Source organism: Mustela putorius, unplaced genomic scaffold (assembly GCF_011764305.1).
Source record: "Mustela putorius furo isolate JIRA1106 unplaced genomic scaffold, ASM1176430v1.1 tig00000460_pilon_pilon_pilon, whole genome shotgun sequence".
Lineage (NCBI taxonomy): Eukaryota > Metazoa > Chordata > Mammalia > Carnivora > Mustelidae > Mustela > Mustela putorius.
In genome coordinates, this window is record NW_025421389.1 from 3,044,147 (window position 1) to 3,071,510 (window position 27,364).

Below are 27,364 nucleotides of genomic sequence, written 5' to 3' on the forward strand. Positions count from 1 at the left end.
CTAAGACAAGCAGTAGGGAAAAGTGACTAGGACCAGGGTGTTGGTGAATGTGGAGGATCAGGTCAGGTAGTGTCCTGTAGACCATTTAAAAGACTTTTGGTCTGGGGCAGCTGGGTAGCTCAGTGGTTTAAAGCCTCTACCTTCAGCTCAGTTCATGATCCAGGGTCCTGGGATCGATCTGCTCAGCAGGGAGCCTGCTTCCCCTCCTTCTCTCTCTGTCTGCCTCTCTGCCTACTTGTGATCTCTGTCTGTCAAATAAATAAATAAAAATCTTAAAACAAACAAACAAACAAATAAACAAACAAATAAATAAATAAATAAAAGACTTTTGGTCTGAGTGAGATTGAAGCTTTGGAGTATTTAAGCAGAAGAAAGATAAGTTCTGGTAGAGATTTTAAAGGATCAATCCAGATGCAGCATGGAAAAAACACTGCAAAAAAAGCATGATAAAGACAATTAGATTATTACAAATGTAGGTGGATTGTGGCCAGGACAGGTGATGATGGAGGTGGTAGAATGTAGTGTACGTCTGATTTGGGATATGACAGAAAGAGTAAGTCTAGGGTGCTCACAAGGATTTTAGTCTGAGAAGCTCAAAAATAATATGTGCCATTTATTTTCCTCATGGGGGAAAAAACATAAGCAGAGAGAGCAAATTTGGAGAAAAGATAGATATAAGATTTGGGGTCTCTATAGTTTGTTTCTAGATACCATCAGCTTGCACAGATATAGAAAAAGTAACCAGGTGGAGGATTTTACCAGAGATGGGACTCAGTATAGGGGAGAAGGAAGGAATATATTGAGGATGTATCCAAGGGAAAATTTGTATACAGAGCCATATTACCTCAGTTGGCCGTGGACAGAATGAGAACAGGAGAGGGAGAGGGAGAGTGGAAAGTTGCTAGCATCAATAGATAGAGATCTTTTCTGGATTTTGATATTAGAATGAGTGGGTCAGAAAATAAAAGGTGGAGGTTAGAGTATGGCATCTGTAAAATTACTATGATGGAGTGAATGAGGTTCTTGGTAATGACATGATATACATTTGTTGTCTTAAGTATGTTAGGTAGCTAGTTAGAACATTAGAGTATAGGAGGTTATGGGACTGAGGGCAATGATGAGGGTGCCTGGGTGGCTCAGCTGCCTTCAACTCAGGTCTTAATCCCAGGATACTGGGATCATTCCCCATGTCCAGCTTTCTGCTCAGCCAGGAGCCTACTTCTCACTCTCCCCCTGGCTGCTGCTCCACCTGCTTGTGCTGTCTCTCTCTCTGTCAAATAAATGGATAAAATCTTTAAGAGGAGTGGGGGTATCATAATGATCACTATCTTGATAGTTATATCACCAAGAATATCCAGATTCCCATGGGAGGGAAGAGGGAGTAGCTAGATGCTGAATATCAAAGAACAAGGGTAATGACTCCAGAGCTATAAGTGACTACAAGAAATAAGTTTAGTCTGCAGTATAATTTGGTGGTTTGATCTTCATTCAAATCTGGGGCTTTTTAGAGAGAATTAGAGGTGAAAGTTATGGAAGCAGCAATAAGAACGAAGAGGACATTTACCTCAACCCTCAGCCCATGCTTTGAAGAACATTGTAGAGGAAATTTGAAAATGAAAAAGGGAAAGGTTCTGTGGGGAAACTCAAGTTTTTTTTAGAACAATTAGGTGATGGGGAAGTTAAAAAAAGGGTGTTTAAAATATAAGAAATCTTATTAATGACTGACTGACTTAAAATGTAAATGACTTAAACTCAATGAATGTAATTGTAATTAAAGTTTATTTGGTAAAATAGAAAATATATGATATATGTTTAATGTAAAATGTTTGTTTAAGGTAAATCAGATCATGTTCAAATCTATAATGATATGCTTAGTATTAAAGATATTTTTTTCTTTTGATTTAATACATGGGAATTGTATCCTCATGTTAATCTCTAATCTTTTCTGGTAGGTATTCTTTAATGATAGTTTTGATAAAGTCATCAAGTCTAATATTTGACTTTAATGACTGCCATTATTAAATAGAATGATATAATAATACTCAAAACACTGAGAAAAGATTTTTCCATCCTGTACAATTCTTAAGGTTAGAAAATAGTATGAATCGAATTCAATATACACAGGCAAATTGATAGATACTAACATAGTTGTCACCATACATACTGTGGGTGATGGAAGAGATGGTTTCTTGAAGAATATTTTAAGAGGAGTGGGACAAAACTTAAACATTGATTGTAAATGTCTCTTAGTTTGAAGGCACAGGGATTATCTTGTTTTATAACTTACCTAAAACATATTGGGTTTTACTGATATACAAGACTAAAATAACTGAAAGTCTGTTTCAGAAAGCAAGGAAGAAAAACAAATAGAATTTGCCTAAAGATACCATTATCATTATTACTATGGTTTGTTATACATTCAAGTGGTATAATGTACTCAATGCCATACCTAACATAAAGTTCCAGACATAAACATATACAATGCTAGGTAATGGGAAAAGAGATTTAATTTGTGTTATCCTTTAGTTATCTCATTAAAGAAGATGATGAATGAAGCAGGATTAGGAGTATTTGGTGATTTAGCTCGACAGCCTTGATTTCCTCCCCAATGTTAGGAGAAAATTTAAAAAGTATATTTTGATGCAATGTCATTGTCCTCTTTGTCATGTAGCATATTACTGATAAAACAGTAGAGAGCATTCATTCTTTTGGAAATATTTTGCCATTTCTGAAATGATGTATGGAAACTGGCTATATTCTGTGCTTAAGTTAGCATAGTAAATCTGCTTTAGTCTAGTGAGCTGAGGTTTGGAGGTTTTGTTTTATGAAACAATGTACACAGTATATTGTATATTGCAGGTAAAGTTAATTCATTTAAATCTTTCTCTCTGGTCCTACAAAACAGAAAGTAAGATGCATAGCTTTTAATTTTCTCTGCTATGCTCAGAAGACTTTACTATAATCCAAGTTTTCTCACACCTTTTGAAGTGTGTGGAAGAAATAGCAATAAGTCACGTTTATTTCAACATAGGGCACTTCTCTAATTAGAATAACTTTTAAGACCTTGTTTTTACCAATAGGAACTTTTAAACTCCACTGATAGTAATTGGAGAGATAAAGTCACTTGTCTTTAACAGCTGTGTTTTTGTTATTCACTTTTAGAAGCCTGTTCCTATATAATAGGTGTCCCCAAATTGCTGTGGAAATGATGTACACATTTACAAAAACCTTATTTATACTAGGCATGTTGTTTCGACAATTATGATAAATTTCATAATTAAAATGAATATCATACTCCTCATTTTTTCAGCAAAGTCAGTAATTGAGAATATTTGCCATATAATATTTAAAATAGAATCTCATATTAAATTTCAGGACTACAGTTATTTTATCTCTTAAAAAAGAATATAATCTCAGGATGCCTGGGTGGCTCAGTTGGTTAAATCTCAGGGTCCTGAGATTGAGCACCACATCAAGCCCCACACTGGGCTCTCTGCTCAGCGGGGAGCTTGCTTCCCCTCTCTCTCTACCTGTCTCACTGCCTACTTGTGATCTTTCTCTCTGTTAAATAGATAAATAAAAAATCTTAAAAAATAGAAGAAAAAATATGAAAGAATATAATCTCAACCAGGTAGTCAAAATGCTTGAAAACGATGTTGCTTAGGTCTAAATAAACTTGGTACAATTGATTCAAGATTATCTTTTTAGAGTCAATGACATCTTTGAAAGTTTGAAATGATGCATAAGGAAAGAATATTATAATGTGGTATTGGAAAGACAAATACATTGTTTTCATTGTATGAAAGACAGTGACAATTCTGTGACATGAGTCAAAAAGTTTTTTTTTTCTTATAACAATATTTATAATTATTATTTTTGCACATGCTCACTTTGCTGGTCTAAGATTTATGTACATTGTCTCTCTATTTACAGCAACCCCAGAGAACTATCATCTTTTCATAGATAAGAAGTACATTTGTCAAGGTAGCATAGATAATACAATGTTAATAAGTGATTTAAGAAAAACAAAAGTTTATTTCTTGCTTAAGAAAATTCTGCTGTGGTCTAGAAGACTTATTGGCTGTTGCTCATGAGCTAATTCAAGTATGAAGTCTTCTGGGATTTGGTGGTTTTACTCTCTTTAGAGGAGCCCTCCACACTAGTGATAATGGGAAAGAGAACAAGTTCACATCATTGCCCACTGTATCCATTTAACTGGAAGTGGGGATGGAAATATTAGAGAAAATATGAAATATTTGGTGAGCAAATTATCTACTCTAGGATACACAACTGGGAAGAATACTAATGTCACATTAATCAAATAACTTTTTTATAATTACAACCAATGTCAACAGTACTTGACATTGAGATTAGTTCTATTACCAAACCTACACAGTTGTTTTATATATTGAGGAACCATCCTTTATTGGAGAGTGATAGACATGGAGAATCTTGAATGGTCATTTATTGTCATGTCATTGACATATTCATATAGGCAATGTAATTATATATGAGGACATGTAGGGGGAAGACACAAATAAAATGTTTCTGTGTCTGTGTGTGTCACAGAAATATTCCAAATTACAGTGCAAGATTTTATAGTCATTAGAAAAAAGTGAAATTTGACTTAAAAAAAAACCTCATTAGTTTATCAAATTTTCATAGATATTTCAAGTTTGAACATGTTCTCTGAAGTCTTATAATTCTACCAATACATGAATTCATAATATTGCTACCAAAGTTCCCAGAGTTAGAGACCTGATTTGAATCCTGATTGACTGTAGTGGTGACCATCATTTTGATTACTACATATTAAGAGGTATGCTGGGGATTGTGATAAGCACTTTGAGAATATTACTTTAATTATTCTTACTGTGAACACTAGTAGGTAGGTGCTATAATTATCCTCATTTCACATGTGAATAAATGGAGACCCAGAGAGATTATATTACTTGTGTTGAGATTCACAAGGAGATTGGTAGGACATAATGATCTTGGCTGTAACTGAGCTTGAGTGTCTGCCCACTAATTACTTTTCTGACATCTTGCACAGCTTACTTTATGATTCTTAGTCACTTCACAATATTTGTTCAGGATGTTATGCTAAGGTACATTTTCCCCATCTCATATCTATTTATAATGATTGGTATTCCTCTCATGATTGTGTTTATCACTGACAAATACCACCTTGCTAGATTAAGGTCTCTGACCCATTATCCAAAAAAATTTTACTATCACTTCCGAATCCTTCTGGCAAAATGTTTTTTCTTTATTTAATGAAGGCAATATTAATTTTTATGTATATCATATTATATTTGTAGAGTGCTCGTATTCGACACTTCCTTATCTCCTCACAGTAATCCTCATAACAGCTCCCTTCCACCTGTCCTTTCCTCCCACTTAGTTCACTAGTCAGTCTTTTTTGTAAACTCTCTTTCACATACTCACCTGGCGAGATGTTTGAATATCTGAAGACTTCATCCTAGGCTCTCTTTTCTTTTCTTTTTTTTTTTTTAAGATTTATTTTATTTAGAAAGAGAGTTGGGGAAGGAGCAAAGGGAGAGGAAGAGAAGCATATTCCCTGCTGAGTGTGGAACCCATGAGGAGCTCAAACTCAGGACCCTGAGATCACAATCTGAGCAGAGATCAAGAGTGGGATGCTTAAACAAATGAGCCATTCCTCCCTTTTCATTCCTATTTATCACCTTTCCCTAAGACATTTTCTCTACCTCCAGGGTATCAATTCCATTGGTATGTTAGAGACTTCCAAATTTGCTTCCTTAGCACTGATCTGTCCACTTGGGTTTACTTCTACACCCAATTTCTTAGTCAACTTTGTCTTTTGGATGTCTAACAGATATCTCATATTTACAATGTCCAAAAGTGAAGCCTGAGTTTTCTCTCTAAAGGTTTCACCAATTCTTTAGGTAAGTAATTGAAAATAAAAATTTTAAAAGCCTTTATAGGCACAGGGATCTAGTGGTGTACATGACAAAGAGAACTCACTCTTAGCATGCCAGATAAATGTTGATGATTTTCAATAATTACCTTAAAGTCACAAAGCTTGCAAATGCTAGTATGGAAATTCCATGTGGGTTTATTACTATAAATTTTTAAGATGATTATTCTTTAAATAAGAATTTAAAATTGTATTTGTATATTATTGTTTAATTAATATGTGCTTTATGATAAAATTAGTTGTGAAAACTAATTCTAAATAGTCTGATTAAATTGCACAAAGTCAATTGTAACATCAATAATACAAAATGCTTAAACATTATTTTTCATTTTATATCACTTTTTCCTAAAGCTGATCATAAAATACAGCCAAACTAATGAATTTGAAGGATTGAAGTCCTACAGAAAATTATAAAATCTCTCAAATTTCTCTTTTTTTCAAGATTTTATTTATTTATTTGACAGAGAGAGAGAGAGGAGAGAACACAAGTTGGGGGAACAGCAGAGGGAGAGAGAGAAGCAGGGAGCCAGACACAGGGCTCCATCCCAGGACCTTGAGATCATTGACCTGAGCTGAAAGCAGATGCTTAGCTACTGAGCCACCCAGGTGCCTTTGAACCTCCCATATTTCTACCACTGTGAGGCAAACACTATTAAAATGGTAGTGTATTTTCTACCTTTTTATTTGTTTTTAATTTTTTAATGGATGAAATCATGTTCGGTATGGAGTATGGCATTACATTTTTGCTGCTTAGCATAACAGTGTTTACATATCAAGTACTTACAAATCATCATTTTTATGCTATGTTCAACAAACAAGTAAAGATTTAGTTATGTTAGAAGTTAATAATCCAATAAAAATAATTTATTCTAAATCCCCTTTAGATATGCCTCAAGTTCACAACTTCTAGTTGACTCAATAAACATTTAATGGGACATAAGGATAATACTAAATAATAATTTATTTCATATTTCAGGATTTTTAAAATTAAGATGTTTGAATAATAAATGACATTTATTGATGTTTATGCAGGTTTAAATCTACTAAAAAGTGTTAATATTTACCAATTAAAATGCTGAATACAAAGGAGAATGTGATACAGGGTTAATGTCTTATAAGGCAGTAGTTGTTGGATAAGATTTGGGGCCTGGCAGTCTGATTTTAGAACCTGATTTCAATGTCCCCTGAACGACCCTCAGATATCTTCTCACTGCTCTTTTTTTGTTTTCTTTTTCTCTTTCTTTCTTTCTCTTTCTTTCTTTCTTTCTTTTTCTCTCTTATTCTCCCCATCTCCCTCACCTCTTTCTTTCTCACACATAAATACATAGCTTTAATTTTTTTTATTTGTTTAATTAATATATAATGTATTACTTGTTTCAGGGGTACAGGTCTGTGAATCATCAGTCTTACACAATTCACAGCACTCACCATAGCACATACAGTCCTCAGTGTCCATCACCCAGCCACCCCATCCCTTCCACCCACCTCCCCTCCAGCAATCCTGTTTTTTTCCTGAGAATAAGAGTCTCATGGTTTGTCTCCCTCTCTGGTTTCATCTTGCTTCATTTTTCCCTTCCTTCCCCTATGATACTTAGTCTTGTTTCTAAAATTCCTCATATCAGTGAGATCATATGATAATTGTCTTTCTCTCATTGAATTATTTCACTTAGGTTAGTACCCTCTAGTTCCATCCATGTCATTGCAAATGGCAAGATTTTGTTGTTGTTTTCAATGGCTGCACTATATATACACATTTATATGTATATATACGTGTGTGTGTGTGTGTGTGTGTGGCATCTTTATCCATTTATCTTTGATGGACATCTAGGCACTTTCCATAGTTGGCTATTGTGAATATTGCTGCTATAAACATTTGGGTGCATGCAGCCCTTTGGTTCACTACATTTGTACCTTCAGGGCAAATATCCAGTAGTGCAATTGCTGGGTTGTAGGGTAGTTCTATTTTCAAATTTTTGAGGAACATCCATATTGTTTTCCAGACTGGCTACACCAGCTTGCATTCCCATCAACAGTATAGGAGAGTTTCTCTTTCTCTGCATCCTTTCCAACACCTGTCTTTTCCTGACTGGTTAATTTAGTCTTTCTGACTGGTATGAGGTGGTATCTCACTGTGGTTTTGGTTTCTTATTTCCCTGATGCCGAATGACTTTGAGCTTTCTTATATGTGTCTGCTGGCCATTTGAATGTCTTCTTTGCAGAAATGTTTGTTCATGTCTCCTGCCCATTTCTTGATTGGATTATTTGTTCTTTGGGAGTGGAGTTTGATAAGTTCTTTATAGATTTTGGATACTAGACCTTTATCTGATATGTCATTTGCAAATATCTTCTCCCATTCTGTCAGTTGTTTTATGATTTTATTGATTGTTTCTTTTGCTGTGAAAAAGTTTTGAACCTGATCTAGTCCCAATAGTTCATTTTTGCCTTTCCTTCCCTTGATTTTGGTGATGTTTCTAAGAAAAAGTTGCTGAAGTTGAGATTGAAGAGGTTGCTGCCTATGTTCTCCCCAAGGATTCTGATGGATTCCTGTCTCACAATGAAGTCTTTCAAACATTTGAGACTATAGCTGTGTGTGGTGTAAGGAAATTGTCCAGTTCTATTCTTCTGCATGAGGCTGTCCAATTTTCCCAACACCATTTGCTGAAGAGACTTTTTTCCATTAGACATTCTTTCCTGCTTTGTCAAGGATTAGTTGGTCATAAAGTTGGGGATCCATTTCTGGGCTCTCTATTCTGTTCCTCTGATCTATGTGTTTGTTTTTGTGCCAGTACTATACTGTTTTGATGATTACAGCTTTGTAATAGAGCTTGAAGTCTGGAATTGTGATGCTGCCAACCGTGGTTTTCTTTTCCAACATTCCTCTGTCTACTCGGGGTCTTTTCTGGTTCCATATAAATTTTAGGATTATTTGTTCCATTTCTTTGAAAATAATGGAGGGAATTTTGATAAGGATTGCATTAAACGTGAAGATTGCTCTAGGTAGTATAAACATCTTAACAATATTTGTTCCTCCAATCCAGGAGCATGGAATGCTTTTCCATTTCTTTGTGTCTTCCCCAATTCCTTTCATGAGTATTCTACAGTTTTTTGAGTACAGATTCTTTGCATCTTTGTTTAGATTTATTCCTAGGTATCATATGGTTTCTGGGTACAATTATAAATGGGATCAGCTCCTTAATTTCTCTTTCTTCTGTCGTTGGTGTATAGAAATACAATGAATTTCTGTCCATTGATTTTATATCCTGACACTTTACTGAATTCCTATATGAGTTCTAGCAGTTTTGGAGTAGAGTCCTTAAGTTTTTCCACATAAAGTCTCATATCATCTGCAAGGAGTGAGAGTTTGACTTCTTCTTTGCTGATTTGGGTACATTTTATTTCTTTTTGTTGTCTGATTGCTGAGGCTAGGACTTCTAGTACTCTGTTGAATAGCAGTGGTGATAGTGGACAGCCCTGCCATGTTCCTGACCTTAGGGGAAAAGCTCTTAGTTTTTCCCCATTGAGAATTATATTTGCTGTGGGTTTTTCATAGATGGCTTTGATGATATGGATGTATGTAGCCTCTATCCCAACACTGTGAAGAGTTTTGATCAAGAAAGGGTGCTGTACTTTCTCAAATGCTTTTTTGGCATCTATTGAGATCGTCATATGGTTCTTGTTCTTTCTTTTATTATTGTATTGTATCACCTTAATTAATTTGTGGATGTTGAACCAACCTTGCATCCCAGGAATAAATACAACTTAGTCATGGTGAATAATCCTTTTAATGTACTGCTGGATCTTATTGGCTAGTATTTCGGTGAGAAATTTTGCATCTGTGTTGATCAAGGATATTGGTCTGTAATTCTCCTTTTTGATGGAGTCTTTGTCTGGTTTTGGGATCAAGGTGATGCTGGCCTCATAAAATGAGTTTGGAAATTTTCCTTCCATTTCTATTTTTTTGGAACAGTTTTAGGAGAATAGGTATTAATTCTTCTTTAAGTGTTTGGTAGAATTCCCCTGGGAGCTGTCTGGCCCTGGGTTCTTGTTTTTTGGGAGATTTTTGATGACTGCTTCAATCTCCTTACTGGTTATGGGTCTATTCAGGTTTTCTGTTTCTTTCTGGTTCAGTATTGGTAGTTTATACGTTTCTAGGAATGCATCCATTTCTTCCAGATTGTCAAATTTCCTGGCATATAATTCCTCATAATATGTTGTTATAATTGTTTGTATTTCCTTGGTGTTGGTTGTTATCACTCCTCTTTCATTCATGATTTTATTATTTATTTATTTAAGATTTTGTTTATTTATTTGACAGAGAGAGAGAGCGAGAGAGATCACAAGTAGACAGAGAGGCAGGCAGAAAGGGGAAAGCACATGCTCTGCTGAGCAGAGGGCCCAATGCAGGAATTGATCCCAGGACCCTGAGACCAAGACCTGAGCCAAAGGCAGAGTTCTAACCCACTGAGCAACCCAGGCACCCCTCATTCATGATTTTACTAATTTGTGCCCTTTCCCTTTTCTTTTTGATAAGTTTGGCCAGGGGTTTATCAATCTTATTAATTCTTTCAAAAAAACCATCTCCTAGTTTTGTTGATTTGTTCTACTGTTCTTTTGGTTTCTCTTTCATTGTTTTCTTCTCTTATTTTTATTATTTCTCTTCTTCTACAGTGTTTAGGTATTCTTTGCTGTTTTTTCTCCAGCTCCTTTAGGTGTAGGATTAGGTTGTGTACCTGAGACTTTTCTTGTTTCTTGAAAAAAGCTTGTATTGCTATATATTTTCCTCTCAGGACTGCCTTTGCTGTGTACCAAAGATTTTGAACAGTTATGTTTTCATTTTCATTTGTTTCCATGAATTTTTAAAATTCTTCTTTAATATCCTGGTTGGCCCATTCATTCTTTAGTAGGATGCTCTTTAGCTTCCACATATTTGAGTTCTTTCCAACTTTCTTTTTGTGATTAAGTTCTAGTTTCAAAGCATTGATAATATGCAGCCAATGATCCCAAAATTTTGGTACTGGTTGGCATCTGATTTTTGGCCCAGGATGTGACCTATTATAGTAAATGCTCTATGTTCACTAGAGAAGAATGTGTATTCTGTTGCTTTGGTATAGAATGTCCTGAATATATCTGTGATGTCCATCTGGTCTAGAGTGTCATTTACAGTCTTTATTCCCTTATTGCTCTTTTATTTAGATGATCTGTCCATTTCAGTGAGGGGAGTGTTAAAATCCCCTACTATTATTGTATTATTGTTGATGTGTTTCTTTGATTTTGTTATTAATTGGTTTATATAATTGGCTGCTCCCATGTTAGGGGCATAGATATATAAAATTGTTAGATCTTATTGTTGGATAGACCCTTTGAGTATGATATAGTGTCCTTCCTCATCTCTTATTATAGTTTTTGGCTTAGAATCTAATTTGTCTGATATAAGGATTGCCACTCCACATTTCTTTTGATGTCCATTAGCATGGTAAATGGTTTTCCACCCGCTCCCTTTCAATCTGGGTTGTCTTTGGGTCTAAAATGAGTTTCTTTGCAGAAAGCATACTGATGGGTCTTGTTTTTTAATCCATTCTGATATCCTGTGTTTTTTGGTGGGGGCATTTAGCCCACTTACATTCAGGGTAACTATATTGAAAGGTATGAATTCAGGGCCATTGTATTGCCTGTAAGGTGACTGTTATTGTATACTGTTTCTGTTCCTTTCTGTTCTGTTAATTTTAGGCTCTATCTTTGTTTAGAGAACCCCTTTCAATATTTCCTGTAGGGTTGGTTTGGAGTTTGCAAATTCTTTTAGTTTTTGTTTGTCCTGGAAGCTTATTGTTTCTCCTTTTTTTTTTTTTTTCCCAGTGACAGCTTAGCTGGATATAATTTTTTTGGCTGCATATTTTTCTCATTTTGTGTTCTGAATATATCATGCCAGACTTTCTGCCCTGTCAGGGCTCTGTGAATAGGTCTGCTGCCAATCTAATATTTCTACCATTGTAGGTTACAGACCTCTTATCCCAAGCTGCTCTCAGGAGTTTCTCTTTGTTTCTGACACTTGTCAGTTTTACTATTGGATGATGGGATGTGGACATATTTTTGATTTTGAGGGGAATTCTCTGTGCCTCCTGAACTTTAATGCTAGTTTCCTTTCCCAAATTATGGAATTTGTCTTCTATAATTTGCTACAACATACCTTCTGCCTCCCTCTCTTTTTCTCATTCTTCTTGGATACCAGTTATTATAATATTGTTTCATCTTATGACATCACTTATCTCTCAAATTGTCCCCTCGTGATCCAGCAGTTCTTTATCTCTTTTTTTCTTAGCTTCTTTATTCTCCATCATTTGGTCATCTACATCACTATTTTCTCTTCTGCCTCATTTATCCTAGTAGTAAGAGCCTCTCTCTCTCTCTCTCTTTTTTTTTCTTTTGCAACTCAGTAATAGCTATTTTTAATTCCAGTTTTGTTAGATTTTAGTTCTTTTTTCTCCAGAAAGGGATTCTCTAGTATCTTCTATGTTTTTCTGAAGCACAGCTAGCATCTTTATAATCATCATTCTGAACTCTAATTTTGACATGTTACTAATGTTCATATTTATTCAGTACCTAGCTGTCAGTACTGCCTCTTGTTTTTTTTTTTTTTCTTTTGAGGTGAGTTTTTCCACCTTGTCATTTTGTCCAGAGAAGAATATGTGAATAAGAGAAGAAAATACTAAAAAGGTAACAATGACCCCAGAAAGATATACTAACCAAATCAGAATAGACCTAAAACTGGTGGTAGAAGAAAGGAAAATTACACACATACACACACACACACACACACACACTCACACACACACATATGATTAGGCTGGTAAGTAGGAAAGAGCCGCACACTTGATTTTGGGTATATTTTGGTCTGTTAGAAGAAACTGTCTCCCAAATTTTAAAGAAAGAAAAGCATATATATATATATATATATATATATATATATATCAAAAAAAGTACACACAATGAAGGGATGAATAGGACTGTAAAGATGAAAATTTAAAAAAAAATTTTAAAGGAATTGATAAGAAGGTGGTTAAAAAAAAAAGACAAAAGAAAAAAAAAAGGAGAGAATGTGATCAGGCTGGAGACTAGAACAAAGCCATATGCTAGATTTAGGTTATATTTTATTCTGTTAGAAGAAACTGTATCCCAAAATTTTAAAGAAAGAGAAACTTATATGTATATAAAATGTAAGGTTAAATACACTGAAGGGATAGACTATGACTATAAAAATAAAAATTAAAAAAATTAAAGGTATTGATAAGATAAAATAGTAAAAATAAGTTAAAATAGGAAAGAGAACAATTTTAAAAAATAGAAAAAGAAACAATAACAAAAATGTAGCTTTGAAAGACTAAAGAATAATGGGGAAAAAGCCATGAATTCTATGTTTTATATACCCCTGGTACAGTTGTTTTGCTGTTCTCATTGATCAATAAACTTGATCTTGGCTGGATGTTCTTGCTTATCTTTTTGAGGAGGGGCCTCTCGCAGTAATTCTTAAATGTCTTTACTCCAGGTGGAATTGTACTGCCCTTGCCAGTGGCAAGGCTAAGTAATCTGTTTTGTTCCCTGAAAGCTTTCCATACAGCTTTGGAGGATGAGAATGAAGATTGCAGCTTCCTAATCTCTAGCCCCAGAGGAGTCAAGAGCTTGGAGGCCCCCTCTTCAGTTAGCCCTCAGAGAAAAGCAGTCAATCACACCTTTCTTCCTGGTCTATGGCCACACTCCAAGCTCACCTGACCAGTGACCCAATGTTGCTATCTCTAGAACATGCCCCATTTGGAGTTTACAATCCTGAAGCACACTCCTATGCTGCTCCTCCTGGTGGAGGATGGGGAGAATCTCTTCAGATTTGCCACTTGTGGGGTCCTGCTCAAAAAGCAGTGTCCTGACTGTGCCAGGAGTCATGGTTTATGGTAACACTGAGCTGTGAGTCCACTCCTTGGCTCTGTCTTTGCAGCCAGCTTCCCCACTCTAATACCTAAGAGCTCTGCTATGTTCAGGCACCCCCAGTCTTTCTGTGATCTTGAGGGTCCTGAGACCTCACTGTCCCAGCGAGGGCTTCATCCCCTGTTTAGCCTCTGAAGCAACACCCCCCAGTGGAGCAGACTTAAAGTTCTGATTTTGTTGTGTTGCTCTACCACTTGCTGGGAACCAGCCCCTCCCCCCACGGTTTATATCACCTCAGATTCACTTCTCTGCAAGTCTTACCTTCCAGAAAGTGATCACCTTTCTGCTCATAGAATTACTACTATTTTTTTCTTCAATCTCCTGTTGAGTTTGTAGGTGTTCAGAGTGGTTTGATAACTATCTGGCTGAATTCCTGGGACCAGACAAAATTTAAAAGAACTTTTAAAAGTGCATTTCATTTATTCAATTTCTGAATGATGTATTAGCATGCTTTAAAAATAAAAATAAATAAAAAAAATTAAAAAAAAATAAAAATAAAAATATTGGGGCCCCAGCATGGTTCATTTGTTAAGTATCTGACTCTTGGTTTCAGTTCAGGTCATGATCTCAGGGTTGTTAGATAGAACACTTCATTGGGCTTTGTGCTCAGTTGGGAGTCTGCTTGGAATTCTATCATATCCCCTTCCTTTGACCCTCTCTGCATCTGTCTTTCTCTGGAATTAATAAATAAATCTTTAAAATAAATATTTTTAATTAAAAAATATACTCTAAAAAGTAAAAGAAAAAAACTAATTAAAAATATATACTCTGATAGATTTTCTCCTAAAGCCCTGAATGTTTATCCATTGAGGCTCCACACTCAATGTCATAGTTCACTACACATTAATTTGTATTTATCAATTCAGAATTTTTTAATGTATATAAAAATATACTTACGCCTCTGGCATTTCATTGTAAATAAATATTATATATTAATTGTTATGTTTTAGAGATTGTTAACCCTTATACACAATGTCAGAATATAGTCTGTGAGAACATTTTTTAAAAATTATTTTATTTATTTATTTGACAGAAAGAGAGATCACAAGTAGGAAGAGCAGCAGGCAGAGAGAGAGGGGGAAGCAGGTTCCCTGCTGAGCAGAGAGCCCAATGCGGGGCTCGATCCCAGGACCCTGAGACCATGACCTGAGCTGAAGGCAGAGGCTTAACCCACTGAGCCACTCAGGTGCCCCAAGAACTTTCTTTAAATTAGAAAAAAAAAAATTGCATTATTCATATATAGTGTTTTATTATTTTTAGGCATATGACATGACTAGATATTTTGTATATACTGCCAAATGATAACCACAATAGTCTAGTTACCATCTGTTACATAGTTAGAATTTTTTCCTTCTTATGAGAATTTTTCAGATTTAATCTATTAATGACTTTCAAATATACAATACAATATTAAGTATAGTCACCACACTGCATGCTATATTCCCATGTTATTTATTTTATAACTGGAGTTTGTACCCTTTGACTCCCTTTACTTATTTTGTCCAGTCCCCTTTATAAGTTTGGTTGGTTTGTTTGGTTTATTTGGTTTTGATTTCCTTGTTTTGGTTCCACATATAAGTGAAATCATACAGTATTTGTCTTTCTTTAACTTATGTCACTTATCATAATGTCCTCAAAGTCCATCCATGTTGTTACAAGTGGCAAGATTGCATTCTCTTTTTTATGGCTGAGTAGTATTCCTGTTTGTCTGTCTCTGTGTGTGACTTTCTTTATTCATTTGTCCATCAGGACACTTAGCAAACATAAAGTTGGCCAACAGGCACATGGGAAGATGTTCAACATCACCAATCATTAGGGAAATGCAAACCAAAAGCATCATATCATTTCACATCTGTCAGAGTGACTACAATCACAAAGATAAGAAACATGTTTTGGCAAGGATGTGAAGAAAAGGAAACCCCTGTGCACTGTTGACCACAGTGCAAACCAGTACAGCCACTATGAAAAACAGCATAGAGGATCCAGAAATTCTACTCATGGACATCCGCCCAAGAAAAATGAAAACACTGTGAGGGCTTTAATTGGAAGGCAGCTCCACTGAACTGATGATAGGTAGTGAACAAAATAAACAATAAACGTATATGTATTATAAGTTAAATAACCCATATCATAAGTTAAATAATTTATGATTGTAATAAGCACTGTGAAATACAAATGTAGAGAGAAATGGGGTTGATGGTGATATGGTAGAAGTCTGTATTTTACATAGAGTGACTTAAATGATAAGGATTATACATGTGAAATTTGCATAAAGAATATCCAAGGGAGAAAAATTAGTTTCCATTAAGATTCCAAAAGCCAAAAGAAGTTCTGTGAACTCAAGAAACTAAAAGAAGATGAGTAGGGTTATAGCACAGAATGTTGAGGCAGAGGAGAGATGCAATCAGGAGTCAGATTAGCGCTAGATTATGTAGATGTGTAGGCCACCATATATATGAAGATTTAGGGACTGGATACACACTTTTGATTTACAGAAATGTTAAGATAAAATTTAGGATTTCAGTATTTACATATGCCTGATTAAATTTGCCAAGTATTTAACATGTAATAACATTGTACACTTGTATCTAAATATAAATGTGTGTATATATATTCAGGTATAGATAAGATATATGCATCATGCTTTTGCTTGTTTGATTTTAAAATTGGTATATACAAGGAAATGCACTGGCATTTGGAATAGAATTTTTAAAGTATACAAAACAACTTGATCAATACAGATGTGGGTGGAATGAAAAATAAAATATATATAACAATTGTAGCTAATTCATATAAATTAGAAAAAGAACAAATATTAAAGCATTAAAATGATTGAATACAGCAATGAATGCATTCATTTTTCATGGTTCTGCTGAGGATTTAATTCTCTCTAACATATTTCTTTCAGTTAAAAAAGAGTTTTCTTCACATTTTTTGTCCCATAACTTTCAATAAATGAGGATAATTACATCTAGAAGTGATTCATCTTGATAAGTGCTCTTATAAATTACAGGAGCTAATTTTTAGTGAATTAGGTTTATTGGGAGACTGCTGAGTTAAAAGGGATGTTTTTCTGTTGAAATTCCTTATTAAGTTAATGACTTCTTGTGCAACTGAAATGGTAACTGAAATTATTACTAACATTTAAAATCTAAACTGTTTTGTTTGAACATAAAACACAGTTTCTTGTTTTCCTAGGTTGGACCCCCGTAATTGAGAGATCTATTTATTTAAAAATATAATTGGGGGAATATTTGTATACCATTTTACCTAACATGAGTAGGCAACTTAGTTTTTCTGATTTACTATGCTTTCTCCACGGATGTTCACAATTGCTTGCCATATACCTATTTGGACAGGTAACTTACTACTTTGGTTGGTTACTTAAACCTGAAAAGTTAAGGTTCTTTTTCTTTTTCTTCATGCTTCATATTTGGTAAAGTGAAGTGAGGATCTTGGAAAGATCTGTAAAAAAGGGAAAAACCTGGAGAAGCAAGTTTGGTAGTAGAAGGAAATCAGTTATATGTAGGCCTGGAAATCATAATCCATTGGCGAGAATTTGGTATAGTTAGCTATAAGTTCAAAACTTAGAGAGAGAGAGAAAATGCAAATTATGGTGAATCATTTTTACCCTTTTGTACTACCTAGATCAATATTACAGCAGAGTAAGAAAGACAATATTTTGCCTTTGATGAGTTATTCTAAGTTTTGTAACTCTTGTGCTTTCTACACAATCAATTTATAAATGATGCTTTTCACTGACTCTCCCAAAAAGGGAGAAGCTTCAAGTTAAAACATTTCAGTCTGATTATCTTTTTCATCCTATTTTAAACAATTGTATGTGGAGTTCTCTTCTTCTTTTAAGCATAACTTTATACAAAAAATAAAATGATCTCTAGCATCAAACAGAGGCTAGTTCGTCCTAATCTTTGTGTATGTCTTCCCTAGAACTTTCTAGAATATCTCAACTATGACTCTCTCCCATGCTAATATGTAACATCTAATGCTATCTCTTACTATTTTCACTGGACATGTGAATAATGTTCTGGCATAGCCCAAAATTCCTCCAACTTGAATCTGCCAATTACTCAGCCCCTCTTTAATAGGGGAGCCTTAAACTAAAATCTTCCTTTTGATACCATTGATTGGATTCAGGTGAGCAGAGGTAGGTAACTTTTCAGAGCCTGACACAAAATGTGAGCTAAGTCATTCAGATTGTCTTCTCAAGAAATTAAGTTGTAAAATTTAATTTTTTAAAAGGTTTTATTTATTTATTTGACACAGAGAGAGAGAGAGAGAGATCACAAGTAGGCAGAGAGGCAGGCAGAGAGAGATGGGAAGGAGGCCACCTGATGAGCAGAGAACCTGATGGCTTGATCCCAGGTCCCTGAGATTATGACCTGAGCCAAAGGCAGAGGCTTAACTCACTGAGCCATTCAGGCACCCCTAAGTTGTAAAATTTAGAGAGAATCAAACACTTGAGTATCAGCAGAAAAAATCTTGACTATATTAAAAACTATGACACACTTTGATAATCTCACATCTTGATTCTGAACTGCTTTTTTTTTTTTAACATATTCCCAGGAAAAGAGTAAAATCTTTAAAATCATTTCTAAAAAGATTTTATTTATTTGACAGAGAGAGAGAGAGAGAGAGAGAGAGCAGGGGAAGGGCAGAACAAGAGGGAGACTCAGATTCCCTGCTTAGCAGGAAACCCAATGAAGCCTAGATCCTAGGACTCAGGGATCATAACCTAAGCAGAAGACTGACAGTTAACCTACTGAGCCACCCAGGCACCCCTCTAAAATCATTTTTAATTTCTCTTGAGATATGGTCCCACATACTTTTCCATCAATACTCCACCCATCTGGACTATCAAATTGAGCTTTTGTTTAGCCTGCCTCTCTATTTCTCAGCTGATTTCAGGAAAACACTCTGTGCTATTTCTCCATCAAATGGTAGGCCTAGTATCTCCACTAGGGAGATACTAGCTGATCATCCTAATTAGAATTTTTCTTCTTTAATGGCATTTCCACAGTTTCTTCATATTGTCATTATTCATGTACATAACTTGCTAGCCTTGTTTTGTGGCAAGTTTTGGACTCATTTAGGCTATTGGAACTATGGAGTTAATGGGGTTATTGTTTAAGAGTACGCATGTCAGAGTTTTGTAAATATTATTGGAACAGAACTCAATGGGTTCTTTTGTTATTCCCTTTTACTCTAATCTCTAATATTTGTTGTGACTGTGTCAATGTATGCTTGTGTGTAATTATTATATGAATATGATACCTAAAACAGTGGTTAGACAAAAGACATTCAAAATAACTTTTTTTGAACTTGTGAAATTTAAGCTTTAGCTTCTTCCCATTTGCCTATTTCTACCTCCAATTGGGAAAAAAAAAAAAAAAGACACTGAACTCATACATTTCAAGCCTCTGTGGTAAAGGGTAAGGAGGGGGAAGAGACTATAAGCAGTAGTGATGAGAAGTCAGTGGCCAGGGACCAAGTCAATGAACCAAGTAGTATAAACCATAACTTCTTGATATTGGTTAGAGCTTGAGGTGGCAGGAAGGGCTTGATCTATGTGTTGGCATTATGATTGACTAGTCTTACATATTTCTCATTGCCTATATAAGATGTTAAGACTTCCCCCAATATTTATTCCTTTATTGTGTCTAGGATTGTGCCACTAATATAATAAGTTCATTAATTGAATGAACTGATAAAGTAATTCATAAAAGAATGCTTTGAAAATGAAAAAAAAATATAGACAAAGTTAATAGATGGGAAGAAGAAGGTGATGATTAAAGTCACTGGTAGCTTTTTGCACAAAAAAATGTCTTGTCTACTCATCAAAATGCTCAAACAAATGAAAACATGGAAATATTTCTTTGAATCTAACACTCATGGATCTAAATTACAAGTTATTCTAGAAAGATTAGCTGCTGGCCTTTTTCTTTTTACCTCAGTATGCATTTGTGGTAATTATTTAAAAAGACACTGCATAGTCTCAAATTGTTGTTATTGATGTTTTATAATGTAAATATTAAAAAATGTATTTTTTAAAAATAGTGGGTAGCCTGTGTACATTTTGATGACATTTTGACATAAACTTTGTAATTATATCACAAGTCAGTTTTTGCAGACAGTTAAAATCAGAACTGCAAGATAAATGCAAATCAATGTCATTTCTCTTTTGTAAGAGACTTGAGAATTGTAAATTTATAAAATAGAAATCTGTTCTTTCCAAAGAGACAGTTTATGCCTCTTTATGCACGTAATACATAGATAGAAACTTTCATGGACAAGTATTAAATAGATTAAAAAAATAAAAATAGCATTATATTGGGTGATTTTCTAGGAAATGGATCATTGTCTGGTGACCTAAATATTGTACTTGGAATACTTGTTTATGGAGCATTAATTTTCTCAGTCTAATACAGATAGGACTGCCAACAATATTAAAGTTTATCCAATTTGGAACATAAAAGAGAGTGAGTATTTAGAGTATCTTATATTTAAATTAAAAAAAAATTATTAAAACACATTATTCACTACATTCACTTTATTCACTACAAAGAATTTCCTGTCAAGTCAGAAGTTATCTATTTGTCAGAAAACAGTACTGAAAATGAAGAAAATAATAAAGAAGCAAAGTATGAGGGCTAAGTGATGTTGAGAGGTCTAACAAGAATTTTTCAATCTATTCTGTCTTCTTTTTCCTTTGTTCATTTTCTTTGTTCCTTAAATTCCACATATGAATGAAGTCATACAGTATTTTTCTTTCTCTGACTCATTTTACTCAGCATTATAGCTTCTATGTCCATTCATGCTGTTGCAAATGGCAAGACTTCAACCTTTCTTATGTCTGAATAATATTCCATTTATATATGGATATATCTATCTCTCTATATAATCATGTCTTCTTTGTCCATTACCTATGGATGAATGCATGGTTGCTTCTATATTGTGGCTATTGGAAAAAACAAAATATAATAAATGGAGTCACATATGTCTTTTCAAATTAGGGTTTTAATTTTTAATTTAATTTGATTTGATTTAATTTAATTTAATTTTAATTTTCTCTGGGTAAATACCCAATAGTGGAATTACTAGGCCATATTCTAATTCAATTTAAATATTTTGAGGAAATTTCATACTGTTTTCCACAATGGCTAAAACATTTAGCATACTTTGACAGAGTATGAGGGTTCCTTTGTATCCACATCCTTGCCAACAGTTGTTATTTCTTGTGGTTTTGATTTTAAGCATACTGACAGGTATGACGTTATATCTCATTGTGGTTTTGATTTTCATTTCCCTGATGATTAGTGATGTTGAACATCTTTTCAAGTGTCTATTGACCATCTATGTTTTCCTTGGAAAAATGCTCATGTCTTCTACTCATTTTTAATTGGATTATTCATTTTTTTGGTGTTGAGTTGTACAAAAAGCAGATGCCTTACTTTTATTTCAAAAAATCAGATTCTTAAATATTGATAACAAATGGGTGGATGACAGAGGGGAGGCGGCTGGGGAGGGTGGGTTAAATTGGTGAGGGGAATTAAAAGTACACATCATGATGAGGACTGGGTAGGTAATATATACAATTATGTAATCATTGTACACCTAAAACTCATATGACACTGTATATTAATAATTAATTAAAAATAAACAAGTGTTTTTTATAGTAACAAAGGATAGTGCTTGTGTGGGGAACAAGTGAAGAATTGAGATGCTTAATCTTATCATTTTACTCTTACTCTGCCCTTACTAGTGAGAAAGTATGTGAAAGCACCTAATATACTCTTTTTCAATGGTTGTCTACCCTATATTTCTTTTACAAGCAGATATGAAATGTATTGTTTATCTCCACAATACTTCAGAGGGAAGTATTGTGCCTATCTAAATGTATCACCTTTACCTTATTCTGAATAAATATCCCAAAAGGATGAATGTAGATACAGATATAGGTACACACATCCATATATTTGGTTTGCCTAAGTATATTTATTTATCTATATACACATATCTGGTTTTTGTCTAATATTTACATTTGAAATATTAGGATGATATAAAAATCCATACATATTTTAATCCTTTGATTTGATTTTTAAGGTTTTGTTTAGCATTTAACAAAAAAAAAGAGAGAGAGAGAGAAGAAGAAGAAGAAAAAAGAGAAGAAAACTGAGTGGTTCAGTTGGGTAAGCATCTGCCTTCAGCTTAGGTCATGATCCCAGGGATCTGGGATTGAGCTCCAAAGTCAGGCTCCCTATTCAGTAGGGAGACTACTTCTCCCTCTCCCTCTGCAACTCTTTATGCTTGTGCTCTCACAAAAATAAAGAAAAAAAAAATAAGAAAAAGAAAAAAGAAAAAGAAAGGTGAGAAGTTTGGATCATCTGAATATCATATATAAATTGCTAAGAAATTCTAATATCTTGAAACAAAGGCATGTAAAATTCAATTTTATTCCTTCCAGGGAAGGATGTGATTGTGTGTGTGTGTGTGCTTAAAGTAAAGGTATATCTCTGGGATCATTAATATAATCTTTTAAGAACACTTTGCTTTAACATAGTCAAATCTATTCCCTCTCTTTTTCCTGTAAATATTCATAAAGCAAAGCTATCTCTATTGATGCTCGATAATTAATATAGTTTTTTCTTCATTTTATATATGTGTCTTACTATTAATATGCCAGAACTTAATCAGAAAATAATTAGTTAATTTGCTTTACAGTTCAGGGTTCAATTTCTACCTTGCAGGGTAATAATACCATATCTCTTTTTCACTTATTAAGTTCAGTTTTCCTGAAACTAATAAGGTATGGGGTTAGTCTTGATATTAATAGCAATACGTTTTTATTAAATACCACTTTATATTTCTCTAAAAATTCTTCAAAAATGTTCATAGTGCCTAGAAAATAGTCCTTGCTCAATAAAGACTGGTTTCCTTCATTTTTTCTTTTCTTTTTCTTAGTGAGTGAATTCTGTCTGCACAAGAATGGTTCAAGTTTTCGTTTTTGTTTTTTTTTTAATAGTATACCTTTAGTAACAAAAATTTACTAATACTTAGTACTAGTGCATCTTGACATATTAAACTGTATTTCCAAAATGGAAAAATATATTATTAGATCTTTTATATTATATAGTGCTGTCCTCACATTCTGCTCTCAAAGAATCCAGACATCACTGGATGATAGAGATTAACTAAAAAAAATGGACAGTGTTCTCCACCCATCCATCCAATTATTTTTTTTCCATTTTCAGAAGTGAAAGTATTTAGTTGATATCCAGTTCAAGGGACTTTCCTTCCATTTAAAAATAACCCATCTATGTGATTTTTTTGGTAAGACCTGAATTTTGGAGAAGGTGCTAGGGATATGATTAAGTTGTTTCTGTTTTCCTGAATCTGGTTAAAAGTCCCTGTATTTTTTTTTATATTTTTCACTTGGTTATCTCAATATTACCTCAATCTCAATATCACCTCAATCTCAATAAGTTTATCACTTTTAGACACAAGTTATTTTCTCCTTCAGATTTATTTATTTCAGTCACTGAAACTGCCAGCTTGTATGTAATAAATATTTTAACTTAACTTGAAATAATCCAGTTTTTATTATTCTCTTTCACTTTTATGTTCAGTCAATCTATCTGGTCTGTGTATTATATGAATGTGCATTTGCAAAGTGCTTTATTGAAGTAAGGTTTTATCAGGATGAATGTAATTTATATGTCCATACCTTTCCTTACTGTTTCTGACACCAAAGATCTCTTGCCTATTAATTCGCTAGTCTAGAGTCTTTCAGCTGACTTCTTTGCTCAAATAGAGTCAATATAATCTAGATTAGTCTATTTTTTTTAAAAACCCGATTGAGCCTCATCCTTCTCTTCACAAATTTCCAGTACCTATCTCTACTCCTCAAAATTCCCTATTTTTCTGAAATGCCCTCATCTCTCTTTTGAACCTATTAAAACTTCATGTTTATGACCAAGGAAAACCCCCAGCCCATCTTTTCCTAGGCCTCTTTTTATTATGTTTCTCTCTTCTGTGTGCTATAATAAGGGAACACATACTCTAAGATACACAGATGAAAGCTTAGACACCAACAGCATCTCTTACTAATTGTTTAGCCCTGGGTAAATTGCTTATAACTTTGAACTTTAATTTCTTCCCTTATTAAGAGTTGATAATTTTATCTACCTCATAGGATTGTTGCAGGTGTTAGAGTTCATATATGTAAAAGAGATGCTGTGGCTTAATTCTGATGAAAATAATTTGCTATACTGTCTACCGCACATCCTAGCATTAAACATAATGCTTTCTTTTATGTATGCAATTTTTCATATTCATTAGGCATAAATGCTTGTCTCCCTGACCCTTTAAACTTAAAAAAAAAATATCTTGCAGTTTTCCTCTATTTCCCTGAGTGTTTACCAAACTGCTGAAAACAGAAGACAACTCAGTTTGCCTGGGTTCAGTTTCTAACTTTACTACTCCATCTCTGGGGAGGTTACACAAATCCCCCGTATCAGAGCTTTTGTTTTTTATTTTTTTTTTAAAGATTTTATTTATTTGACAGAGAGAGATCACAAGTAGACAGAGAGGGAGGCAGAGAGAGAGAGGGGAGCAGGCTCCCTGCTGAGCAGAGAGCCCGATGAGGGACTTGATCCCAGGACCCTGAGATCATGACCTGAGCCAAAGGCAGCGGCTTAACCCACTGAGCCACCCAGACACCCTTGTTTTTCATTTTTAAAATAGGGATAATCCATTTCTTAATTAAAGGGTTGTTGTGAAGATTAATAAATAAGTGAAGTATTTATAAAATACTGATTATGTGGAAATTAAAATGTAAGTATCAGCTCTTATTATCATGTTACAAATGGCAAGAGCTGCTTGAATGAATTATTCTATAATGATTTACACATTTATTATAAAACAATTTTATAATAATTAATAAAAACTAATAAAATCACTTTATAATAATAAATTGTATCTATACACTTTGAAATTTATTAAATTTATGTTAGAGAAGCCATAAAAACGCAAAGGATGAAGGGCTTTAAAAAGTCATCCCAGGGGTGCCTGGGTGGCTCAGTCGGTTAAGCGACTGCCTTCAGCTCAGGTCATGATCCCAGAGTCCTGGAATCGAGTCCCACATTGGGCTCCTTGCTCGGCAGGGAGCCTGCTTCTCTCTTGGCATGCTGCTCCCCCTGTTCGTGTGCGTTCTCTCTCTCAGACAAATAAATAAAATCTTAAAAAATAAATAAATAAATACAAAGTCATCCCATATGGAAAATCTAACTGGAAAACATCATGCAGAATCCTACATTGTATTACTACAAGAGATTCAAGAAATGATAAATGAAATTTCCATGTATACCACCTACAAAGCCCCAGAAATTTGTTTGACCACATTAATAAATAAGAAGTTTAGTTGATATAAGTTGTGTAGGACTAAAATCTGTAAATATGTTCTGCTCATAGCTAGTGAATTCATCATAAATATGTGCAACTTACCACTTTTTATAGGAACTTGTGGAGAAATAGTTAAAAAAAGAAAACCAAAACCCCCCAAATGAAACTAATAAAAGCCTAGAAAACATAATTTTATAAACATTATGTCATTTATCCAGTTCAAATGTTTAAAAATAATCAGATATTACCACTTTTTTTTTTTTTTTTTTTTTTTTGCATGGCTATCAAGAGTAAGCCTCTATTCTGAGAACTTTCATTCTTTAATTTCATGAAATTCTGCACATGAACGTTTCTAGGGCAGATACTCACTTATGTTATACAATTCCTCACTATCTAACATGAGCTTGCCATTATACTAGTGGACACAAAGAGCAACAAAAGCTTACCTGTTCCTTCAAGAAGCTTCCAATTGCTCAATAAACTTTAATGAGTTTTCACAGTTTTCAGAATTATGTTGAACATTTGTGAATTTTCCTAAATGCACTGAAAGTTTATGGATAATTACCTTGAAATTTATTTTAATGATGATTTAAATGAAAGTCATTAGCTAAATAGAAATTACTGAATTTTATTGTTTTTCTGCAATCTGTTCCTCTGGGGAAAAAATGGGAATGTTAAAAGATTAAGGAGGGCATGTATTGCATGAACACTGAGTGTGGTGCATAAACAATGAATCTCGGAACACTGAAAAAATAAACAATATTACAAAAAATATTAATTGCTTCCTCAAAATTTATACTATTGGTACGGTTTGAAAATTAACAAAATATTTGAAATGTCCTTTTCAGTATGATCAAACAATATTTGAAGAATTTGCTACATTTGTGTTTGTTTCAATTACTTTTTTCTGTATAACAATTTACCCTCAAACTTAGTGGCTTAAAACAATAATGTATTATTTCTCACAATTTTGTGGGTTAGTTTGGGTTCTTTTGCAGTTCCCACATGAGCTTTTGGCTATGATTGCCTTCAACTGTGAGGTTAACTGAAAAATAGCTCATCTGGGACAGATGGCCCATCTGCAGCTTTCTTTCTCTCTCTGTTCTCTCTCTCAAGGTGGTCACCCTATCTTTCTCCTTTGGTGACAACAACACACTAGAAGACAATATCCCAAGCAGTTATTAAACCTCCAGTGGTGTCATTTAAGTTCATACAATTGCCCAAAATGGAAATTTATTTTAGAAATGTTCAAAATCTGAGTTGATAATCTTTTATATATTTAACTACTGAACATGGTTTTTTAAAAGACTTTTTAAAGCAGTTTTGGGTTCATAGCAAGATTAAGAGGAAAGTACAAAGATTTCCCTTAGACTCTTTGCCCTAACACATGAGTAGTTTGCCCACTATGAATATCCCCCACATAAGTGGTACATTTGTTACAATCAATGAATCTACACCAACACATCTTAATTGCTCAAAATCCATGTTTATATTAGATGTCATTCTTGGTGTTGTACATTTGTGGATTTGGACAAATGCGTAATGGCATATGTTCATCAATATATTATCATGCAGAATGTTTTTACTACCCTCAAAAATCCTCTCCTCTCTCCCTCTTTCTCCTTCACTCCTACCCCCAAACTCCATGGTTTTATTTTTCTGGAATGTCATCTTGTTGGAATCATGTGGTACGTAGACTTTTCAGATTGACCCTTTCATTTGGTAACATGCATTTATATTTTCTCCACATCTTTTCCTGAAAATTGGCATACACACACACACACACACACACACACACACACACACACATATATATAGTGGATATAGAATTACCTTTTAAAATCTTGTTAAGGGGCACATGGGTGGCTCAGTCATTAAGCTCTGCGTTGTGCTCATGTCATGATTCCAGGGCCCTGGAATTGAGCTCCACATCAGATTCCTTGCTCATTGGGAAGCCTATTTCTTCTTCTCCCTCTGCCGCTCCCCCTGCTTGTGCTCTCTCTCTCCCTCCCT

At 34.2% G+C, this 27,364-nt stretch overlaps 1 protein-coding gene across 2 annotated transcripts in view; it reads left to right on the plus strand.

Moving 5' to 3' along the window:
- Positions 1-27,364, plus strand: part of CNTN5 (contactin 5) — a 1,359,165-nt gene that overhangs the window by 424,242 nt on the left and 907,559 nt on the right. The window lies entirely within an intron of this gene.